This window comes from Rattus norvegicus, chromosome 14 (assembly GCF_036323735.1).
Source record: "Rattus norvegicus strain BN/NHsdMcwi chromosome 14, GRCr8, whole genome shotgun sequence".
Taxonomy (NCBI): domain Eukaryota; kingdom Metazoa; phylum Chordata; class Mammalia; order Rodentia; family Muridae; genus Rattus; species Rattus norvegicus.
The window spans coordinates 65,004,833-65,026,116 of NC_086032.1; positions in this window are offsets into that span (position 1 = coordinate 65,004,833).

The window sequence follows — 21,284 nt, forward strand, 5'->3', positions numbered from 1 at the left end:
CCTAAGCAGACCACAGAACTTTCTCGTTCTTGTCCCGAAACAGAAACAGTCTTGTAAGAAAGGTGCTTTTTTATTGTGCTACTTTAGAGATAAGGAAAGTAAAGCATAGATTGATTGTTTCCAATAGCAAAGCTACTGTGTCTTACAAATGATAAACACTTCCTTTCATACATACCAGTGTTTCCTATGCCACTTAAATAAAGTTGCATCCTAAATTCATCAGTGCTAAAACGTGGAAAAGATATATGTCTTAGAGTTGGGGAGCTATGTGTAAGTGGTGGAGGACAGGCCACTGACCTGGGTCATCTCATGTATTTGAAGTGATTTGAAATGCCCAACCTTTAGCTAGGGGTTTTGGAGAAGCGCAAAGCTTTTGTGCATTTCTAGAATAAAAGATATTATCTTTATGTAATCTTACAATATTTTTATTAGTTCCATGGACCTTTCAATTTTTCTCTCCTGTCTCTTCTCTGTTTCCAGTTTTGTAAACCATACTAGGTGTCTTATCCTCTAACAGGAGTCCCAGGATTTTTTTTCCTAATACTTCATTACTTGAATTGTTTCATTAGCATTTCTTCTTCCTAAATCCCCCTTTGGTTGGTTAGTCTTCTAAAAATTCCTCCAATTTATCTATGTCTCTTAAAAGAAATTAGATGCTCTCGTACTAAATATAGTATTAACGAGACCTAATCACCAGTGCAGAATTAGATTAATTACCTTGCTTGTTTTCAATGTGACACTCATCAATCAATTAATATTCCACACATGTGTAATTTCTGTATTGTATTTCATAAAACAGATTAATCTGACTAAAGCTTTTGGAAGTAGAAAGAAAAGAAGCTGGCATTGCTTCTTCTACCACTTGTTACTTACATAACCTTGAATTAATGATATGACATCCTTGAGACCCAAGTGTCCCCAAAGAAGAATGCTGACAGGCACACTCCAGCCTATGTTCTTCATGATTTTTCTCAGAAGTAGGATTAGTAGGAAGACTCACCAGCAGCATGTGTGCCTGGACCCATGTAACACATTTCAAGGATTTGACCTTGCATGCTTTTGAGGACTTGAGAGCATCGCAGTGAGGCTCTCCTATAGCAGCCTAAAGTTATCTGGGCTAGAAACCTGGAAGTAGAGGTAGACAGGTAGGGTAAACTAGAATGTATAAAGCTGAGAGGAAACTGTAAGAATGTTCTACAATCTATCTGCCTAGGTCTTGCACTGTCTCCTAACGTCTAGCACTGAATATATGGACATTCTGTTGGGTGTTGATTCTCCCCACCCCCACTTTAGAGCCAAATACATCCTGCCCCAGGAACCAGAAAAGCTGGAGGACATTGAAGGATGCTGGAGTTGTGACATATCTGTGATGGTCAAACCCAAGGGTGAATCAGGCTCCCATTCTACAGGGTACTACAGAGTACATTCCTTTTAATATTGACTTATTTAGCAAATAAAAAAGAATGAGAAATTTAGTTTGACTTTAAAATAAATACTTTTAAAGTGTGCCCCAAATATAGCCACATGTGGTTCCTTTGCAGAACTTGGACATATTTCTTCTAAAACATATTTTTCTGAAATTTGTACTGCTTGTCACCTTACCTTTACTGACATTCAGAGTACACAGATATTATGACTTCTACCTTATGTCTGTCTTCTAGTCCACCTGTACCTATGTGTCTCAAGGAAAAATCTAGACAGAGAAAGTATCATCACCTCAAACCAAGGGGATGTCAACTAACAAAATATTGGTGACAGTACTATAGAGTTTGGAGCCGTGAGCCTTGTTAGTGGGAACAGAAAATGCCAGAACCAGGAAAGAACACAGTGTAGTTCTTCCGCCAGAGATGGAGTGGCCAGCAGCACATCCAAAAGGAGAAGGGATAGCTGTGTGACAGTTAATCTCAGAATGCCCTTCAGGAAAGCAATTGCTTTGGGGGACCGATGTTATGATAAGTTAAAAAAAAGATGTATGAATAGATAGCACTCTGTCTGCATGTATATGAATGGTAAGCTCTGTAACAAGTAGAGAAGACAGAATGTCTAGGAAAAAGAACTCTATCCTGTGCAAAACTGTAAAACAAATACTTACACCATAGCAAAATAATCAGTAGCACACAGACTACATATTGTACCAAAATATAATTAATGTATTAATCAAAGCTAAAAACATTTAGGTACACATTAAGTATAAGAGGAAAAATAAATCACAATTGAAATTAATGCTTTTCAACAGTGTAAAAATTCTATCTATAGAAAGTTAAAGTTTATGGCCAAATTGCTTAGAGAAGAATTTAAGACTCAAGTTACACATGTTACTAAAACAAAGAACTTGAAAATGAAGAAGCTGAAGGCCAGCCTAGTGATACATGTCTGTAATCTTAACACTCAAGGTCAAGTTCAAGGCCAGCTTGGGCTACATGGCAAGAGAAGAGGTGAAAGGAGGAGAAATTGTAATCAGGATATAGTGTATGAGAAAAGAATCTATTTTTAATAAGAGGGGAGAAAAAAAGAAGAGGAGAAAGAGGGTGGGGGGAAGAAAGAAGGGAGGAGAAAAGAGGAAGGAAAAAAGTGGGAAAGAGCTAAAACAGTTCAAATGAAGAAAATAATGACAGGAAAGAAATAAAATAAGAGAATTATATGATAGTAGCAACCCAAACCAAATGCCTTTATTGAAAAGATTAATAAAAATGAAGAGACCAAACAAATAAACAAATGACAGCTACTGCTGCTTAGTCAAAGTGAGGTATCCCCTTTCTAGGTTTTTCATATCTTAAGTGGTTTGTGCAAGTTGAAGGAATTCACCCAGAGTTGGGGTTGTAGTATAGGGTCCCAAGTGCTTTAAAACTAATAATTAATGAAAAAAGGATATGCTGATTTGAAAAAGAGGAGGGAAAGGTATGTGAGAGGGTTTGGAGTAAGGAATAGGAAGGGGAAACGATGTACTTATAAACTCAAAAATTAAAATAAAGAATTTAAAAGAATCAAGAAATATGAGGAAACAACTTAATGTTAACATAAGAATACTAATTTTAATTAATATGGCCTTAACTTTAATGGTTGTAAACATTTCTGGAGTGAGCTATAAACTCCATATATCCTTGGGTTGAAAATGTTAATTGATATAAAAATCAGTTACCAATCACATTCAGTGGCATGATGTAGACAGACATGAGTAACGTATTATTTCTTTTTATGATGTAACCTGTTGAACTCAGATTTTTGTTATGAACAACTTTATGCCTCTACAAAGATTGATTAGCCTACACCTATGAATTTAATTGATCTCATCTTTGTGTTCAATAAGAGACTTTCACTCAACTTGCTAAGTTGGACGTTACATAAATACCTTTCTCTTTCTTCTAGGGAGTTCATGTTGGACAGAACCCTGAGACAAGGCTTGATTACTTTAATATGATGACATTTAATATTTTTCTTTATGCTTAGCACTATAAAATTCTTCAAAATACACGTGGTCCTTTGTAACATGGGTTGCACAGTCATGGATTTAACTAATATCAATAAATATAAAAATATTATTAGAAATTACAGTAAATATGTTAAAAAATATTTTCTTGTCCTTTTCTCCTAAATAATACAATTTAACCACTCTTTACATGACATTGATATTGTATTATTTTGAATAATTTAGAGATGGTTAGAGTATAAGAGATATACATAAGTTATATAAATGCTAGATCATTTTATATAAGGAACTTGGCCAGACTCAGATGCTGGTAGTTATGAGGGGAACCATCTTCCACGAACTCTGTGGAATGACAAATATTAATTGAATCATACTATATAATTTTTCATTTATACTACTGGTGATTTATATTAAGTTATATATCTGTATGCATATGTACATAATTTAAAGTCAATTTAAATATGTTGATGTCTGCTACAAATTCAAACCTTAAAAGCGACATTCTATTTATGCTCCCTTTGAGTCAGAAAATACTGAGCTGAAGTATTTACTGTTTGGTTACTATACACTTCAGCAACACAATAAATTAGTCAACCACACTAAAATGATTGAGTAACAAGAATAAGCACTTAGGGCAGCCTTTCTCTTTTGTACATCATTATGAGCCAATCGTTTTTCAGATTTATGGTGTGTCCGTTGACCACAGCTATTATCCTCCTTTCGTACTCAGATTATCTGAAGCACACCCTAAATTGGTTCTTGTGGTCTTTTGACACACCACCATCAATCTCAGAATGTTTCCTTTCTTCCTGGCCCCAGATCAGCTATTTTCTAAGAGGTTGGTCCTTCTGGGCAGTAGAGCACATCGCAGGATGAACTTGGCCCTAAGCCATACCAGCATACAGGACTTAAAATGAAGTCCTTCATCCTTTCTACCTCCAAGATTTCAACCCCAACCTCAAGGACCAGTATGAATTCATGTTAATCTGTCCACATCACTTCTAGTAATACAGCTCTTTTCTTTAAATCACTAAGTCATAAATCATAGCTTGGTAGCGATGTGTTTTTTAGTGTAAATTTTGAGTGCTAATAAACACACACAAGAATATCCTCTTATAAGAACAATTTAAATTTTAAAGTAAACTTAAAAACATTTTACGTAGGTTCAAATGTTTTTGGCTGTTTCTTTTGTGTTAACAAATTGAGGTGTGTGTGTGCAGTCAAGTTAACGTCTGGATTTCCTTAGCACTCCTCATCCACGGTGTCTGTGCTGTATGCAGATGCTATGCCAGCTCTTGAACAGTGGTTTTTCATGCACTCACACTGTGGACATTGACATTAGGAGCAATGTTGGAAAATTTGTGTGAACACATGGAACTTTGTGCTCATTCTTCTTTTTCCTAGATCTTGCTATTATAAGAGAAGAAAGAGAAATTCACTCTGCTAAGTCCACCATGAGGTACTAAAACCTTATGCTTGGTCTTCAAAAATCCAACACTTCTATTGTCCATCTATATTTTATGCTTTTATTTCCAGCAGTACAGATCTACATGTTCTCACACAGTCAATCCATTTTGGGTAACGCTACAAATTCCCTTCTTGCACCGAAAGCTTTAAATGCATTTTGTTCCCTTTTCTGAATAACAGGCTCTTCTTTGTTCTATGATATACTACTTCCCTTGACAAACTGAATAAATCATTCTTTCAATTGTTATATGAAAGTTTACAACATACACATTCAAATAAAATTGTAAAATTGAACCTCCGTGGGAAGTGATTGTAACTGTTTTCCTGCCTGAAAAAATAGCCCAAAAGCTTCGGTAAAAATCAAAGTGCTAAATGTATTTATTATTGCTTAAATCACAATGCTGGCTCCACTCCTTCCTAGAGGTCCCATTCTGGCTATTGAAATTATTACTAAATGCTTCGAGGTGTAAATTGGCAGCTCTTAGACTCTTCTGACTGATCAAAGTGTTTGGTTCATGCACTGTAGTCCCATTAAATATTTTTATTTTAATAAAACACACATAACATATAATTTATGATCATAGCCATTTTAAGTGCATAGTTCATTGATGTTAAATAAAATTGCATTGTTGTAATAATATATAATTTATGATCATAACCATTTTAAGTGCATAGTTCATTGATGTTAAATAAAACCACACTGTTGAACAACCCATTACCATCCACCTCCTCTTCTCCTGAGGCCGCCAGTCCTATCACAGGGAGTTCCATCATGCGACTTTCTTCAGGGTCAACTATCTCCTTAAGATGCAGTTTTCACCTACACTCCCAAAGGAAAGAAGAGCTTCAACTTGTGAATCTAGAGGATGCTCCAGACAAATGAATAAACACTGCTCCGAACCTCTACACCACGTCAAGCTGAACACCTGCAAGTAAGCTGAATTGATAAAGCTGAAAAGCTACCCTGACCATCACTGTCCAAATATATGCCCCATGAATGATAAACTTATTTTTAATAAACATTTATACATTTTTATTAATTTATAAAATGTATAAAAATTTATAAACATTAAGCTTGGGTATTTATAGCAGGGACATAGATAACCAGAAAAGTAGAGGATTAAGTATTTACAATAGGAAGTCTATCTCTGGTAGCATCACAAGCTTCATTTCTGGAAACCTCAACATCATGAAACACTTTGAAATCCTGATAGATGGTAGTTTTCAATTAAAGGCATAGCTCACAAGAGGATAAGAAAGTATTCAGGAGCAAGGGATCCCAGAGTGAATCTGGCCTGTGGAGGAGGGTCTAAAGCTGGCAGCAACCCCAAGGACATTGGCTGACCTCCAAAATACAAGTCTTCAGTTTAAACGACTTAGAGACATTCTTCTGCCCTCACGTACAAGGAATCTAAATTAAAGTACCGATTAAAGTCAAAAGCCCAAGGGTTGTGACTTGTAGGAGAGATCAGAAATAAATATTTCCAAGTCACATATATAACCAGAAAAAAATAGTTTTGAAAAGGAGGGGATCTCCTCTCAGAATTTGTTAATAGAATTTACTGTATTTCAATATATAAATCATGTCAACAAGGCTGGGGGAGGTGGGAGGTAGCTCAGAGGACAAAGTGCTTCAAATGCAAACATAGTGTGCTCATACCAAAGACTCAAAGAGAAAGACTGCAGACCTGAATCATCATGGCCAATTAATTAAAGCAAGCAATTCATTAAAGCAAGCTATTTATTCCTGTATACTTGTTGCTTCCACCTTAGTTGAAGTTAGAGTGTTCAGCACTGTACATAGGCAAGATAAGGGTTTTCATAATTTGGGGGTAGGAGTTTCAAAATGGGGGATGTAGCAGGCAAATAGGCAGGGTTACAGATGCAGAGCATAAACAATTGGTCACGACATCCTCTTGTGAACCAAACACATGATTGGAAAGTGATCCTAAGAAGGTATTCATAACAACAAGTGGTCATAATAACCTTTGGAAACAAAAGCAGGTTGCCACTTCCTGGAACAAAAAGTAGAGAACCATTTGCAGTTAGGTGAGAGATGGGGGAATAGCCCAATCCTTGAGAAACAGATTTAATCATACACAGGAATGATGAATCTAGTCTGTCTTCACTGTGAGGTGGTTCTCAAGCATAAGAGGAAAGCAGACTGATTCATCAGTAAAACTAAGTTCAGATCGCTCGCGCCTGTGGAGAAAGCAATGTGCCAATGGCCAAAAGACCTACAACAGAAGAAAATGGGATGCAGCTCTTTACAGGGGCAGAAGTGACTTCCATAGTCGACAATGGGAGCTAGGAAGTGAGAGGACATAAACCATAATCCATATACGGCAGGGGTCTTTTCTGCTGTATCATTTACAGAGGTGGTGTTGAAAGAAAGTCCTCTGGCCATGTAGCAGGGGAAAAGTCTAGACTTGACTGGCTGTGATTTGATTGCATATGATTGCTGTCCTGTATCCCTAAAGAGACTTAGAAACTACTAATTAGAGGGCTGTAAGCAGCTGATTTGGTAACAGAGTAGAACTGAAAGATTTTTCTGGGAAGGTTGTGGGAGGGAGAGGAGTGATGATAGGAGAGACAGAGTAAGTCAGTGACAGAAAGTGGACATAGAGTTGATCAGGGTAAAAGTGCCTGATTGGCCCTATTGCCAAGACTGTCATACCAAAATGAGCTACCAGAAGGAGCAGGGAGCAACAGAGCATTAAAGGAGGGAGCAGGTGGGCAGCACCCCGCGAGCAAACTTGAGCCTCGGGACCACAGGTAAGACCAACTTGTCTGCTGCAAGAGAGCTGCCTGGTGAGATCGGGACACACAGAGGCAGAGTTCATCTAGGACCGGGCACGTCCTGTGTTTGCAGGAGGTCCCACGCCCGCGGATCCCGGCCCGCAGCAGCTCTCTACTCCCAGACCCTGTGGGAAAGAGACCTCACCGCCTGATCAGGTGGGCACTCCTGAGGCTGCAGAGCGGAAGAGACCACCAACACTGCCCACACCTGCCCACATCCCTGGCCCAAGAGGAAACTGTATAAGGCCTCTGGGCTCCCGTGGGGGAGGGCCCAGGAGCGGCAGGACCCCTGCCTGAGACACCGCCGGAACCTGAAGGAAACAGACCAGATAAACAGTTCTCTGCACCCAAATCCCGTGGGAGGGAGAGCTAAACCTTCAGAGAGGCAGACAAGCCTGGGAAACCAGAAGAGACTGCTCTCTGTGCACACATCTCTGACACCAGAGGAAAACACCAAAGGCCATCTGGAACCCTGGTGCACTGAAGCTCCCGGAAGGGGCGGCACACGTCTTCCTGGTTGCTGCCGCTGCAGAGAGCCCGTGGGCAGCACCCCACGAGCGAACTTGAGCCTCGGGACCACAGGTAAGACCAACTTTTCTGCTGCAAAAAAGCTGCCTGGTGAACTCAAGACACAGGCCCACAGGAACAGCTGAAGACCTGTAGAGAGGAAAAACTACACGCCCGAAAGCAGAACACTCTGTCCCCATAACTGACTGAAAGAGAGGAAAACAGGTCTACAGCACTCCTGACACACAGGCTTATAGGACAGTCTAGCCACTGTCAGAAATAGGAGAACAAAGTAACACTAGAGATAATCTGATGGCGAGAGGCAAGCGCAGGAACCCAAGCAACAGAAACCAAGACTACATGGCATCATCGGAGCCCAATTCTCCCACCAAAACAAACATGGAATATCCAAACACACCAGAAAAGCAAGATCTAGTTTCAAAATCATATTTGATCATGATGCTGGAGGACTTCAAGAAAGACGTGAAGAACTCCCTTAGGGAAACACAGGAAAACATTAATAAACAAGTAGAAGCCTTCAGAGAGGAATCGCAAAAATCCCTGAAAGAATCGCAGAAATCCCTGAAAGAATTCCAGGAAAACACAATCAAACAGTTGAAGGAATTAAAAATGGAAATAGAAGCAATCAAGAAAGAACACATGGAAACAACCCTGGATATAGAAAACCAAAAGAAGAGACAAGGAGCTGTAGATACAAGCCTCACCAACAGAATTCAAGAGATGGAAGAGAGAATCTCAGGAGCAGAAGATTCCATAGAAATCATTGACACAACTGTCAAAGATAATGTAAAGCGGAAAAAGCTACTGGTCAAAAACATACAGGAAATCCAGGACTCAATGAGAAGATCAAACCTAAGGATAATAGGTATAGAAGAGAGTGAAGACTCCCAGCTCAAAGGACCAGTAAATATCTTCAACAAAATCATAGAAGAAAACTTCCCTAACGTAAAAAAAGAGATACCCATAGGCATACAAGATGCCTACAGAACTCCAAATAGATTGGACCAGAAAAGAAACACCTCCCGTCACATACTAGTCAAAACACAAAATGCACAAAATAAAGAAAGAATATTAAAAGCAGTAAGGGAAAAAGGTCAAGTAACATATAAAGGCAGACCTATCAGAATCACACCAGACTTCTCGCCAGAAACTATGAAGGCCAGAAGATCCTGGACTGATGTCATACAGACCCTAAGAGAACACAAATGCCAGCCCAGGTTACTGTATCCTGCAAAACTCTCAAATTAACATAGATGAAGAAACCAAGATATTCCATGACAAAACCAAATTTACACAATATCTTTCGACAAATCCAGCACTACAAAGTATAATAAATGGTAAAGCCCAACATAAGGAGGCAAGCTATACCCTAGAAGAAGCAAGAAACTAATCGTCTTGGCAACAAAACAAAGAGAAAGAAAGCACACAAACATAACCTCACATCCAAATATGAATATAACGGGAAGCAATAATCACTATTCCTTAATATCTCTCAACATCAATGGGCTCAACTCCCCAATAAAAAGAAATAGATTAACAAACTGGATACGCAACGAGGACCCTGCATTCTGCTGCCTACAGGAAACACACCTCAGAGACAAAGACAGACACTACCTCAGAGTGAAAGGCTGGAAAACAACTTCCCAAGCAAATGGTCGGAAGAAGCAAGCTGGAGTAGCCATTCTAATATCAAATAAAATCAATTTTCAACTAAAAGTCATCAAAAAAGATAAGGAAGGACACTTCATATTCATCAAAGGAAAAATCCACCAAGATGAACTCTCAATCCTAAATATCTATGCCCCAAATACAAGGGCACCTACATACATAAAAGAAACCTTACTAAAGCTCAAAACACACATTGGACCTCACACAATAATAGTGGGAGATTTCAACACCCCACTCTCTTCAATGGACAGATCATGGAAACAGAAATTAAACAGAGATGTAGACAGACTAAGAGAAGTCATGAGCCAAATGGACCTAACGGATATTTATAGAACATTCTATCCTAAAGCAAAAGGATATACCTTCTTCTCAGCTCCTCATGGTACTTTCTCCAAAATTGACCATATAATTGGTCAAAAAACGGGCCTCAACAGGTACAGAAAGATAGAAATAATCCCATGCGTGCTATGGGACCACCACGGCCTAAAACTGGTTTTCAATAACAATAAGGGAAGAATGCCCACATATACGTGGAAATTGAACAATGCTCTACTCAATGATAACCTGGTCAAGGAAGAAATAAAGAAAGAAATTAAAAACTTTTTAGAATTTAATGAAAATGAAGATACAACATACCCAAACTTATGGGACACAATGAAAGCTGTGCTAAGAGGAAAACTCATAGCGCTGAGTGCCTGCAGAAAGAAACAGGAAAGAGCATATGTCAGCAGCTTGACAGCACACCTAAAAGCTCTAGAACAAAAAGAAGCAAATACACCCAGGAGGAGTAGAAGGCAGGAAATAATCAAACTCAGAGCTGAAATCAACCAAGTAGAAACAAAAAGGACCATAGAAAGAATCAACAGAACCAAAAGTTGGTTCTTTGAGAAAATCAACAAGATAGATAAACCCTTAGCCAGACTAACGAGAGGACACAGAGAGTGCGTCCAAATTAACAAAATCAGAAATGAAAAGGGAGACATAACAACAGATTCAGAGGAAATTCAAAAAATCATCAGATCTTACTATAAAAACCTATATTCAACAAAACTTGAAAATCTTCAGGAAATGGACAATTTCCTAGACAGATACCAGGTACCGAAGTTAAATCAGGAACAGATAAACCAGTTAAACAACCCCATAACTCCTAAGGAAATAGAAGCAGTCATTAAAGGTCTCCCAACCAAAAAGAGCCCAGGTCCAGACGGGTTTAGTGCAGAATTCTATCAAACCTTCATAGAAGACCTCATACCAATATTATCCAAACTATTCCACAAAATTGAAACAGATGGAGCACTACCGAATTCCTTCTACGAAGCCACAATTACTCTTATACCTAAACCACACAAAGACACAGCAAAGAAAGAGAACTTCAGACCAATTTCCCTTATGAATATCGACGCAAAAATACTCAACAAAATTCTGGCAAACCGAATCCAAGAGCACATCAAAACAATCATCCACCATGACCAAGTAGGCTTCATCCCAGGCATGCAGAGATGGTTTAATATACGGAAAACCATCAACGTGATTTATTATATAAAAAAACTGAAAGAACAAAACCCCATGATCATTTCATTAGACGCTGAGAAAGCATTTGACAAAATTCAACACCCCTTCATGATAAAAGTCCTGGAAAGAATAGGAATTCAAGGCCCATACCTGAACATAGTAAAAGCCATATACAGCAAACCAGTTGCTAACATTAAACTAAATGGAGAGAAACTTGAAGCAATCCCACTAAAATCAGGGACTAGTCAAGGCTGCCCACTCTCTCCCTACTTATTCAATATAGTTCTTGAAGTTCTAGCCAGAGCAATCAGACAACAAAAGGAGGTCAAGGGGATACAGATCAGAAAAGAAGAAGTCAAAATATCACTATTTGCAGATGATATGATAGTATATTTAAGTGATCCCAAAAGTTCCACCAGAGAACTACTAATGCTGATAAACAACTTCAGCAAAGTGGCTGGGTATAAAATTAACTCAAATAAATCAGTTGCCTTCCTCTATACAAAAGAGAAACAAACCTAGAAAGAAATTAGGGAAACGACACCCTTCATAATAGACCCAAATAATATAAAGTACCTCGGAGTGACTTTAACAAAGCAAGTAAAAGATCTGTACAATAAGAACTTCAAGACACTGAGGAAAGAAATTGAAGAAGACCTCAGAAGACGGAAAGATCTCCCATGCTCATGGATTGGCAGGATTAATATAGTGAAAATGGCCGTTTTACCAAAAGCAATCTACAGATTCAATGCAATCCCCATCAAAATACCAATCCAATTCTTCAAAGAGTTAGACAGAACAATTTGCAAATTCATCTGGAATAACAAAAAACCCAGGATAGCTAAAGCTATCCTCAACAATAAAAGGACTTCAGGGGGAATCACTATCCCTGAACTCAAGCAGTATTACAGAGCAATAGTGATAAAAACTGCATGGTATTGGTACAGAGACAGACAGATAGACCAATGGAATAGAATTGAAGACCCAGAAATGAACCCACACACCTATGGTCACTTGATTTTTGACAAAGGAGCCAAAACCATCCAATGGAAAAAAGATAGCATTTTCAGCAAATGGTGCTGGTTCAACTGGAGGGCAACATGTAGAAGAATGCAGATCGATCCATGCTTATCACCCTGTACAAAGCTTAAGTCCAAGTGGATCAAGGACCTCCACATCAAACCAGACACACTCAAACTAATAGAAGAAAAACTAGGGAAGCATCTGGAACACATGGGCACTGGAAAAAATTTCCTGAACAAAACACCAATGGCTTATGCTCTAAGATCAAGAATCGACAAATGGGATCTCATAAAACTGCCAAGCTTCTGTAAGGCAAAGGACACTGTGGTTAGGACAAAATGGCAACCAACAGATTGGGAAAAGATCTTTACCAATCCTACAACAGATAGAGGCCTTATATCCAAAATATACAAAGAACTCAAGAAGTTAGACCGCAGGGAAACAAATAACCCTATTAAAAAATGGGGCTCAGAGCTAAACAAAGAATTCACAGCTGAGGAATGCCGAATGGCGGAGAAACACCTAAAGAAATGTTCAACATCTTTAGTCATAAGGGAAATGCAAATCAAAACAACCCTGAGATTTCACCTCACACCAGTGAGAATGGCTAAGATCAAAAACTCAGGGGACAACAGATGCTGGCGAGGATGTGGAGAAAGAGGAACACTCCTCCATTGTTGGTGGGATTGCAAACTGGTACAACCATTCTGGAAATCAGTCTGGAGGATCCTCAGAAAATTGGACATTGAACTGCCTGAGGATCCAGCTATACCTCTCTTGGGCATATACCCAAAAGATGCCCCAACATATAAAAAAGACACGTGCTCCACTATGTTCATTGCAGCCTTATTTATAATAGCCAGAAGCTGGAAAGAACCCAGATGCCCTTCAACAGAGGAATGGATACAGAAAATGTGGTACATCTACACAATGGAATATTACTCAGCTATCAAAAACAACGACTTTATGAAATTCGTAGGCAAATGGTTGGAACTGGAAAATATCATCCTGAGTGAGCTAACCCAAACACAGAAAGACATACATGGTATGCACTCACTGATAAGTGGCTATTAGCCCAAATGCTTGAATTACCCTAGATGCCTAGAACAAATGAAACTCAAGACGGATGATCAAAATGTGAATGCTTCACTCCTTCTTTAAAAGGGGAACAAGAATACCCTTGGCAGGGAATAGAGAGGCAAAGATTAAAACAGACACAGAAGGAACACCATTCAGAGCCTGCCCCACATGGGGCCCATACATATACAGCCATCCAATTAGACAAGATGAATGCAGCAAAGATGTGCAGGCTGACAGGAGCCGGATGTATATCGCTCCTGAGAGACACAGCCAGAATACAGCAAATACAGTGGCGAATGCCAGCAGCAAACCACTGAACTGAGAACGGGACCCCTGTTGAAGGAATCAGAGAAAGAACTCGAAGAGCTTGAAGGAGCTCGATACCCCTTATGAACAACAATGCCAATCAACCAGAGCTTCCAGGGACTAAGCCACTACCTAAAGACTATACGTGGACTGACCCTGGACTCTGACCTCATAGGTAACAATGAATATTCTAGTAAGATCACCAGTGGAAGGGGAAGCCCTTGGTCCTACTAAGACTGAACCCCCAGTGAACGTGATTGTTGTGGGGAGGGCAGTAATGGGGGGAGGGTGGGGAGGTGAACACCCATAAAGAAGGGAGGGGGAGGGATTAGGGGGATGTTTGCCTGGAAACCGGGAAAGGGAATAACACTCGAAATGTAAATAAGAAACACTCAAGTTAATAAAAAAATAATAAAGGAGGGAGCAGGGGAAAATCAAGGACTAACATAATTATATTCATCCTAGGGTGAAAGAGATGAAGGCCTCGTTTAGCCAGCTTCTTAAGGTCTTTTGCAGAGATAGCAGGAACAAATGTAACTGTTGTAGGGTGAGATCTATTGGAAGAGCCTATGTGGAACATTTTGTTTGGGTAAAGTTCAATAAATAAACCATTTAAAAATACATGGTAAAAACATAAGTATGAGAATAATAAGGAAAGAGTGATTTGCTGGAGGAGCCAGAGTGGAAGGGAACCAGAAGCCTATAGGCATACTTTTTTTGCCACCTACTTTTAATAAGTGTTAACCTCTCCTGTAGCCCACTACCTAGCAGAAGTAGTTATTAGGATATGGGGGAAGTAGATCTGTTCAGAAACAGTTTTTGGTAGTGGGCTCTATCTTCTTAGGCAGCAGTCCAGTCCTGAGGCAAGCACCAAATATGACTCAGCTGTTGCAGTCCTCTGCACAGGCAGTCACCAAGACGAACCAGCAGCTTCAATCCAGTCCTCTCCACAGACAGACACCAGGACGAACCAGCAGCTTCAGTCCAGTCCTCTCCACAGGCAGACACCAGGAAGAACCAGCAGCTTCAGTCCAGTCTTCTGCACAGGCAGACACCAGGACGAACCAGCAGCTTCAATCCAGTCCTCTTGGCAGATATACACCAGACACGAAGCAGTAGCTGAAGTTTAATCCTGAAGAAACTGCAAGTCTCACTGAGCAGTCTGAGGTGAGGCCACACAGAAGCAGCAGTTACCATAAGTTGAGCTAAACAACACTACATAAGTCAAACCAATACATTCATGTAGTTAGTAAAGAATAGCAAGGCAGCAGAAACTAAACCAATGTGAAGTGATCATCTCAGGTCTGTGGGATCATATGTATACCTTTCATCATGGGTCCTTTCATGTGTTTGCTATATCAAAACATGTTTTAACCTGTGCTGCTTCAGGAAAACATCCTTTCACCTGTGTGCAAAGCATCTTTTGACATAACTGACTTTCCAAAAAAGCTAGAAGTTTCCACCGTATATCCCCTTCTCTGTTTAAGAATTGTCCTTTTCTCTAACATTAACAACCTATACACAGTAGAAATAATTTTAAGACCATCGCATTTTAATAAATGGCATATGCACAATATAGTCAAACAGCGGTATAACAGAAGCCCACACACTGGTGCCTTGTAGTTGTGTTTTTTTTTTTCTGGTCCCAGTCTCTAGGCCTATTTTGAACCAATTAGGGTTTGGTGGCATGGAAGCAGCATGTTCTCAGAGAGAAGCAGACATCATTTCACCTCTATAAGGAACCACATTGCATCTTGGGTAGACAGTCTGGTGTCTACATACGTGGGTGACAAAGTATCCATTAACCACGTCCTGTGAGAGCAAACCTCACTTTCCAACCTTTTGTCTCTCTACAAGCATGCGTGTATGTGCATACATATACAAATATACACATGCAACTATACATATATATACTTAGATAAAAACAAAAAAACCAAAGTTCCCCACACATGTATGCAAATATAACCTGTCACTTTTTAAAAAATGAAAATATAGCAACAACAAAAAAGAAGTAATTGTCAGATAAATTTAAGTTTTAAAACTGTATAAATGCTCCAATACTGAGAGGTTAGTAAAAAGTGGCCTGACCTTGGGATTAGTTCCAGGTTCTGATGAAAAACAAAGGGAAAACTGTCCTATGAGCAGACTCTAAATCACCCCATAACAAAACTGAAACACAGAAAGGTAATGTGTGTGCTGTAGTGACTTGTAACTGGGCATCCTCCCTTGATAGCAGGAGGAATAGGCTACATCTCTTCACATCTTCACATTCAATGGTGTCAAACTCCAGATATTGGCAAACATGACAAATTGGGCTCATTTAAATATCAGTCTATTAACACAAAGGCCCATCCACATGCACGGGCTTACTATGAGGAATACCACAAACCAGGGCCTGGGTCTGAGTGTGGCTGAATGCTTGAATGCACGTTTAGTTTATGTGACACCCTGGGTTTCATTTCCTTGCAGTGCAAAAGAAAATAATAATTAAATTAAAAAGCAAGATAAAATCAGCACTGCTAACCCTCTTAAGAGTAACTACATCTGTTTGAATTGCCTGGTAAAAAACACTTTTCATATGAAGAGAAAAAAATAAATATAGGCAAACATAAAATAGTGTAAAAAATGATTAGACAGACATAAAAAAAGGAACTGAATCTGGAGGGAATAGTAGTTTAAAAAGACTTGGGTATCTTTACCCAACAGCAAATGTAAACATAAGGAAAAAATTCTACTCCTTAGCAGTTCTACCAACTACAGGCATACACAGTTTCTTGTTTTATTTTAAAGTTATGTTATGATCTTGATTTGCTATCCAACTGACACTATTATGCCATATATAACAAGCTTTAAAAATATATCCTGCTGTTTGGCTGTATTCATGTAGAGTTTTTTTTATACTTTCCAGATTTTCTTACAAAATTCTTCCCTATTTTTAAAAAAATCAAATATAGTCACTTATTCAAATCTAGTCTCTGCCCTAGTGTGATGTACATACAATACAGTAAGCAAAACAGATTCCATTGCCAGTGTCTGTGTCTGACTTGAATTTCTAAATTCTCAGGAATGTTGTGGTCAGAATGCTTTTGGTCTAATGAGGCTACCAGTAGGCTTGTACATGGTTTCAGGCTAGTAGACAGAAGGACCAGATTAAAGAGAAATGTAGAATTTTCACTCTAGAGAATGTAGGGGAGCTGGAGAATGAGATAATCGTTGTGGCCATGAGATAGGCCACTGTAAATATCCCCCATAGGGCTGGATTCAGGGATCATCTTGGTGACTACACACAGGACATTCGGAAGAAGGCACATCTCAAATCTACAAAAGCAGAAGCTCCTGGCTGGAGACCTTTGGAACATGCTCTGTGAATTTCATCATTTGTAACCTTTAATAAATCTATAATCCTGTAAATAAGCAAAAAATATAAGAGAAAGTGTTTTCCCCAGTTCCGTGAGCTATTCTCGCAAATTCCTAACCCCAAGGACTGGGTGCTGGGAATCAACAATTTATAGGGCTATAGTCAAGAAGAGTCAGAAAAGGGACTTCTGGTGGACCACTGAGGTGGGGTCGTTCTATTGCACTGAAGTTTACTTTGAGGGATCTTGGTTAATTTCAGGCTATTGTGTTAGGAATTGACTTGAACTTGAGCATATACAGAGTGTTCAAAAAGATGCAAAACTGGATGACGTGAAAATCACCCTCCTCTATATTATATGTTAGTGTTATGGAAGACAGCTCACGGTTGGCATTTTGCATGCTAGGGGAAGAAATATATCAACTACACAAAAATTATAAACATCGAAGTATTCCCAGAAAATAGACCGTTCATAACATCAACCAAACTGTACATCTGTATATCAATCCCACAAATATTTTATTCATTGTTCTATATTTTGTATATGTAACTAATTCTTTGTTCTATATTTAATGAAATAAACCTTAAATAGACTCAGAGAGTTCCTTTATTTTCAACTAGTTATTTTTAGACTTAACTATAGTTAAAATTAAAAAAAAAAACTAAATTGATATATGGCATGAGCTTATTCAGTTTCTCCCATGTAACTTATTTAATTACCTTGAAAAATAATTTTCCAGTGTCTAGTGAACTCTAAGATACATGTTCTCTTTGACACATTAATTATACTTGTTTGCCAATTACAAATCAATAGGAAGAAAAAAGCCTAAATCAATAAGAAGGATTTGAGAGGAAACAAACAACTGGAGACATCAAAAGCAATATCAGATGCAGATGACAGAAGTATAAGGAGAAAGACATTCTCAGGGTCCCTGGAAGCCTGGTTAGATATAAAAACTCCCTGTTGGCTTCTGCTTTTGTAGATTTGAGATGTGCCTTCTTCCGAATGTCCTGTGTGTAGTCACCAAGATGATCCCTGAATCCAGCCCTATGGGGGATATTTACAGTGGCCTATCTCATGGCCACAACGATTATCTCATTCTCCAGCTCCCCTACATTCTCTAGAGTGAAAATTCTACATTTCTCTTTAATCTGGTCCTTCCCTAAACTCTTATAGGCCACTGGGCTTTACCTAGACCTGATCTCAGCTGGATGCTCAGCCTGCTGTCCCTCCAGAGGGAACAGATTCCCACACCCCACACACATTCCAAGACCCTCTCTATGTAGACTAAGCTCTCATTTCTCTGACCTAATGACAAAATGAATTCAGAGATTTCCTAGTAAAACGTCAGCTTTATAATGGCTTTTAAAGACAGTTTTGTAAAGAATTATTTGGCATATGATCATTTTTAAGTCGGCCTTAAGTGAGTATAAGAATGATATAAATTTGTATATCCATGAAAGCCCCAACACTATCAAGATACAAACCAGTTTCTCTCTCAACATCGTCACATCCCCCTTTTCATCTGTCTGTTTTTGTCTTTTATTACTAGCACTCAGTGTCTAACCCTGGACTCAGACTGTAAGGGTCTCTTTTCTGCCTTTGTAGATCATGTGTTTTCTAGACATTTCTATTTTGTAATCATGGTTTGTATCTTATCCCATGTCTTCTGGGCACATGTTGGTCATTGTTTTACTATAGGTTTTTGTTTTTCTGTTTTTTTTTTTTTTTGCTTGTTTTTCATTGTGGAGAAGTAATCCATTTTGCTAGTATACAAAAATATTTTGTTCCTTCTTCACATTTTGGTGAATACTTTGACTTTGTATATGAGTCCTAGTTTGCTTTTACTACTGTTTCTGTGATAAAATACTAAATAAATGAAATCAAACAGGAGGGAGAGATCTTATTTCAGCTTGTGGATCCAGTCCATCATTAAGGGAAGGGGAGACAAGAGCTTATGCAAGAGACAGAGGCAGAAACTAAAGCAGAGACTGTAGAGTGAATGGAGTCTACTGTTTGCCTTCCTTGACTTGCTCAGTTCCTGTTCTTACATAGTCCGGGACTGTGTCCAGGAATGGCGCACCCCACAGTGGGCTGGGCCCTTCTGCATCAATGAGCCACAATGAATATGCCACACAGACATGCTTCCAGGCCCATCTGATGGAGGCAGATCCTCAATTATGATTCCCTCTTGTCAACTATGTGTATGTCAAGTTAGAAAAACAAAATCTAACCAACATAATCTACCCTTTGTTAACTTTCACATATAAGCATGTCACCGTAAGTCATAATCTATCCTTTCTTCTTTTTGTCCCCAAGATATATTAATGAAAATGCAAAAATAAATAAATCCAGTGCTTTGAAAGTAAGTTCAGTCTCATTTTAACAAAAACAAAAAACAAAAAAACAAAAAACAAAAGACCCAAAACCTATTTAGTGTGAGCTCCTATAAAAATAAATTACACTTTCTTTCTCCAAGAGGGAAGAACCAGGGCACAGTAACAGTCAAAGCAGAAGCCAAATCCAATAGTATAAAGAGCCCAGTATCTGACATTTGAGACCAACTCATGTTCTTCTACGAGAGAAAGGACTTAAGTTGCTCCACCTCTCTGTCTATGCATCGAAATACCCATAACTAGTTTCCTAAGCTGAGGCCCATTCCTTTCCACACAGGCCACTGTCCCTGGTCACTGGTCACCTCCCAGTCCTGCTGTCACCAATACTCTGGGCTCTCCATTACAACTGAGGCTGTACCTTCACCAATGGCCTTTCTCACCCTCTCCCAGTTCCAAGTGTCGGCTGCTCTCTGCTAGCCCTTCATGCCTTCATGGTGCTGTATGAATCCAAGTTCAGCTTCCAGTTTACGTACAGTTTTGACCTCAGGAGGACCATCTCTTCTGTGCTGTTGGTCTCTTATCACAATTGGTTTTCTAGCCCCAGATAATGAGTGTTGGTTGTCCCAGTAAAGATATTTCATTTCCATGGACTTTTAATATAGAATATCACAGAAACAACCCCGGTGCTCTTCGTATCTCTCTGAAGTGTCACAAGCTAGATCTCCATCATGGGCATTGCTCTCAGCATTATCTCTCAAGGGTTCTTCCACAAGAATTTCTTGCATTAATCTCTGAGCACTCAAAGGCTTTCCCAGCCCACAACAAGCCCCTTCAAAAGCAAGCAAGCAAGCAAACAAACAAACAAAAGAACACAAAAAAAAAACAAAATAAGCAAAAGCAAATACATGGTAAGGTCCGCCACAGCAATACTCCATGTTTTTGGCACCAACTTCTGTTCTGGCTGGTTTTCTTGAAGCTGCAGTAAAAGGCTGACCAAACCAACCTTTGAGCTCGATGAAGCATTTAGCAGCCCTTAGTGAATTTAACATGGAAAGCTAAACCTTGTGATGGTTCACCAAAGTCGTCTTGAGCCAATACTTTCAAATTCATTGTTTCTTTCACAAGACAGATTATGCCGTGAAGACAAGGAATGAGCAGAGTAAACATGGATTTATTAGAAGAAATAAGAAAGGACTGCAGACAATGAGAAACATCCCGAAGGAGGAATACTACATGTTCCCTTGCCGTGTGGCCCTTTTATAGATCTTATGCTAAAAACTGGTTGGAGACTAAGGTAATCTTTACCGAACTTTTGAAGGCAATGTGGGCTGGGCTGAGCCAGCAAATGGTTGACCCCACTTCTCAGTTCAAACAACAAAGTGAAAACGATTTACTCATCCACAAACAGCAGTGATCACATATGCTGATTACCTTATCCATTTGCCAAACTCTTCTCATTTCATTAGTTATTGACTGAGCAACATTCAGCCGAACTAGCTCATAACTACCCTGGAACTTGCCCTTACTTCCTGCAGGAAACTAACTCTCATCTCATAATGACTGAAACATCAGAAACCATGAGGAAGAAGCTGTCATTTCAGGTGAAAATAGGACACCTCCCCCTCCTCCCAAATAATGGTTCTTTGATATTGTTGGATGAGTTTTTCAACAAATGTCCATGTCGTTTTTATTAGATGCACTTTGACGTTCTATTACTGCTTGTGGTAGTTAATGATTTACATCCGTTTAATCAACAATGCGAATAAACAAGTCTAATGTAAC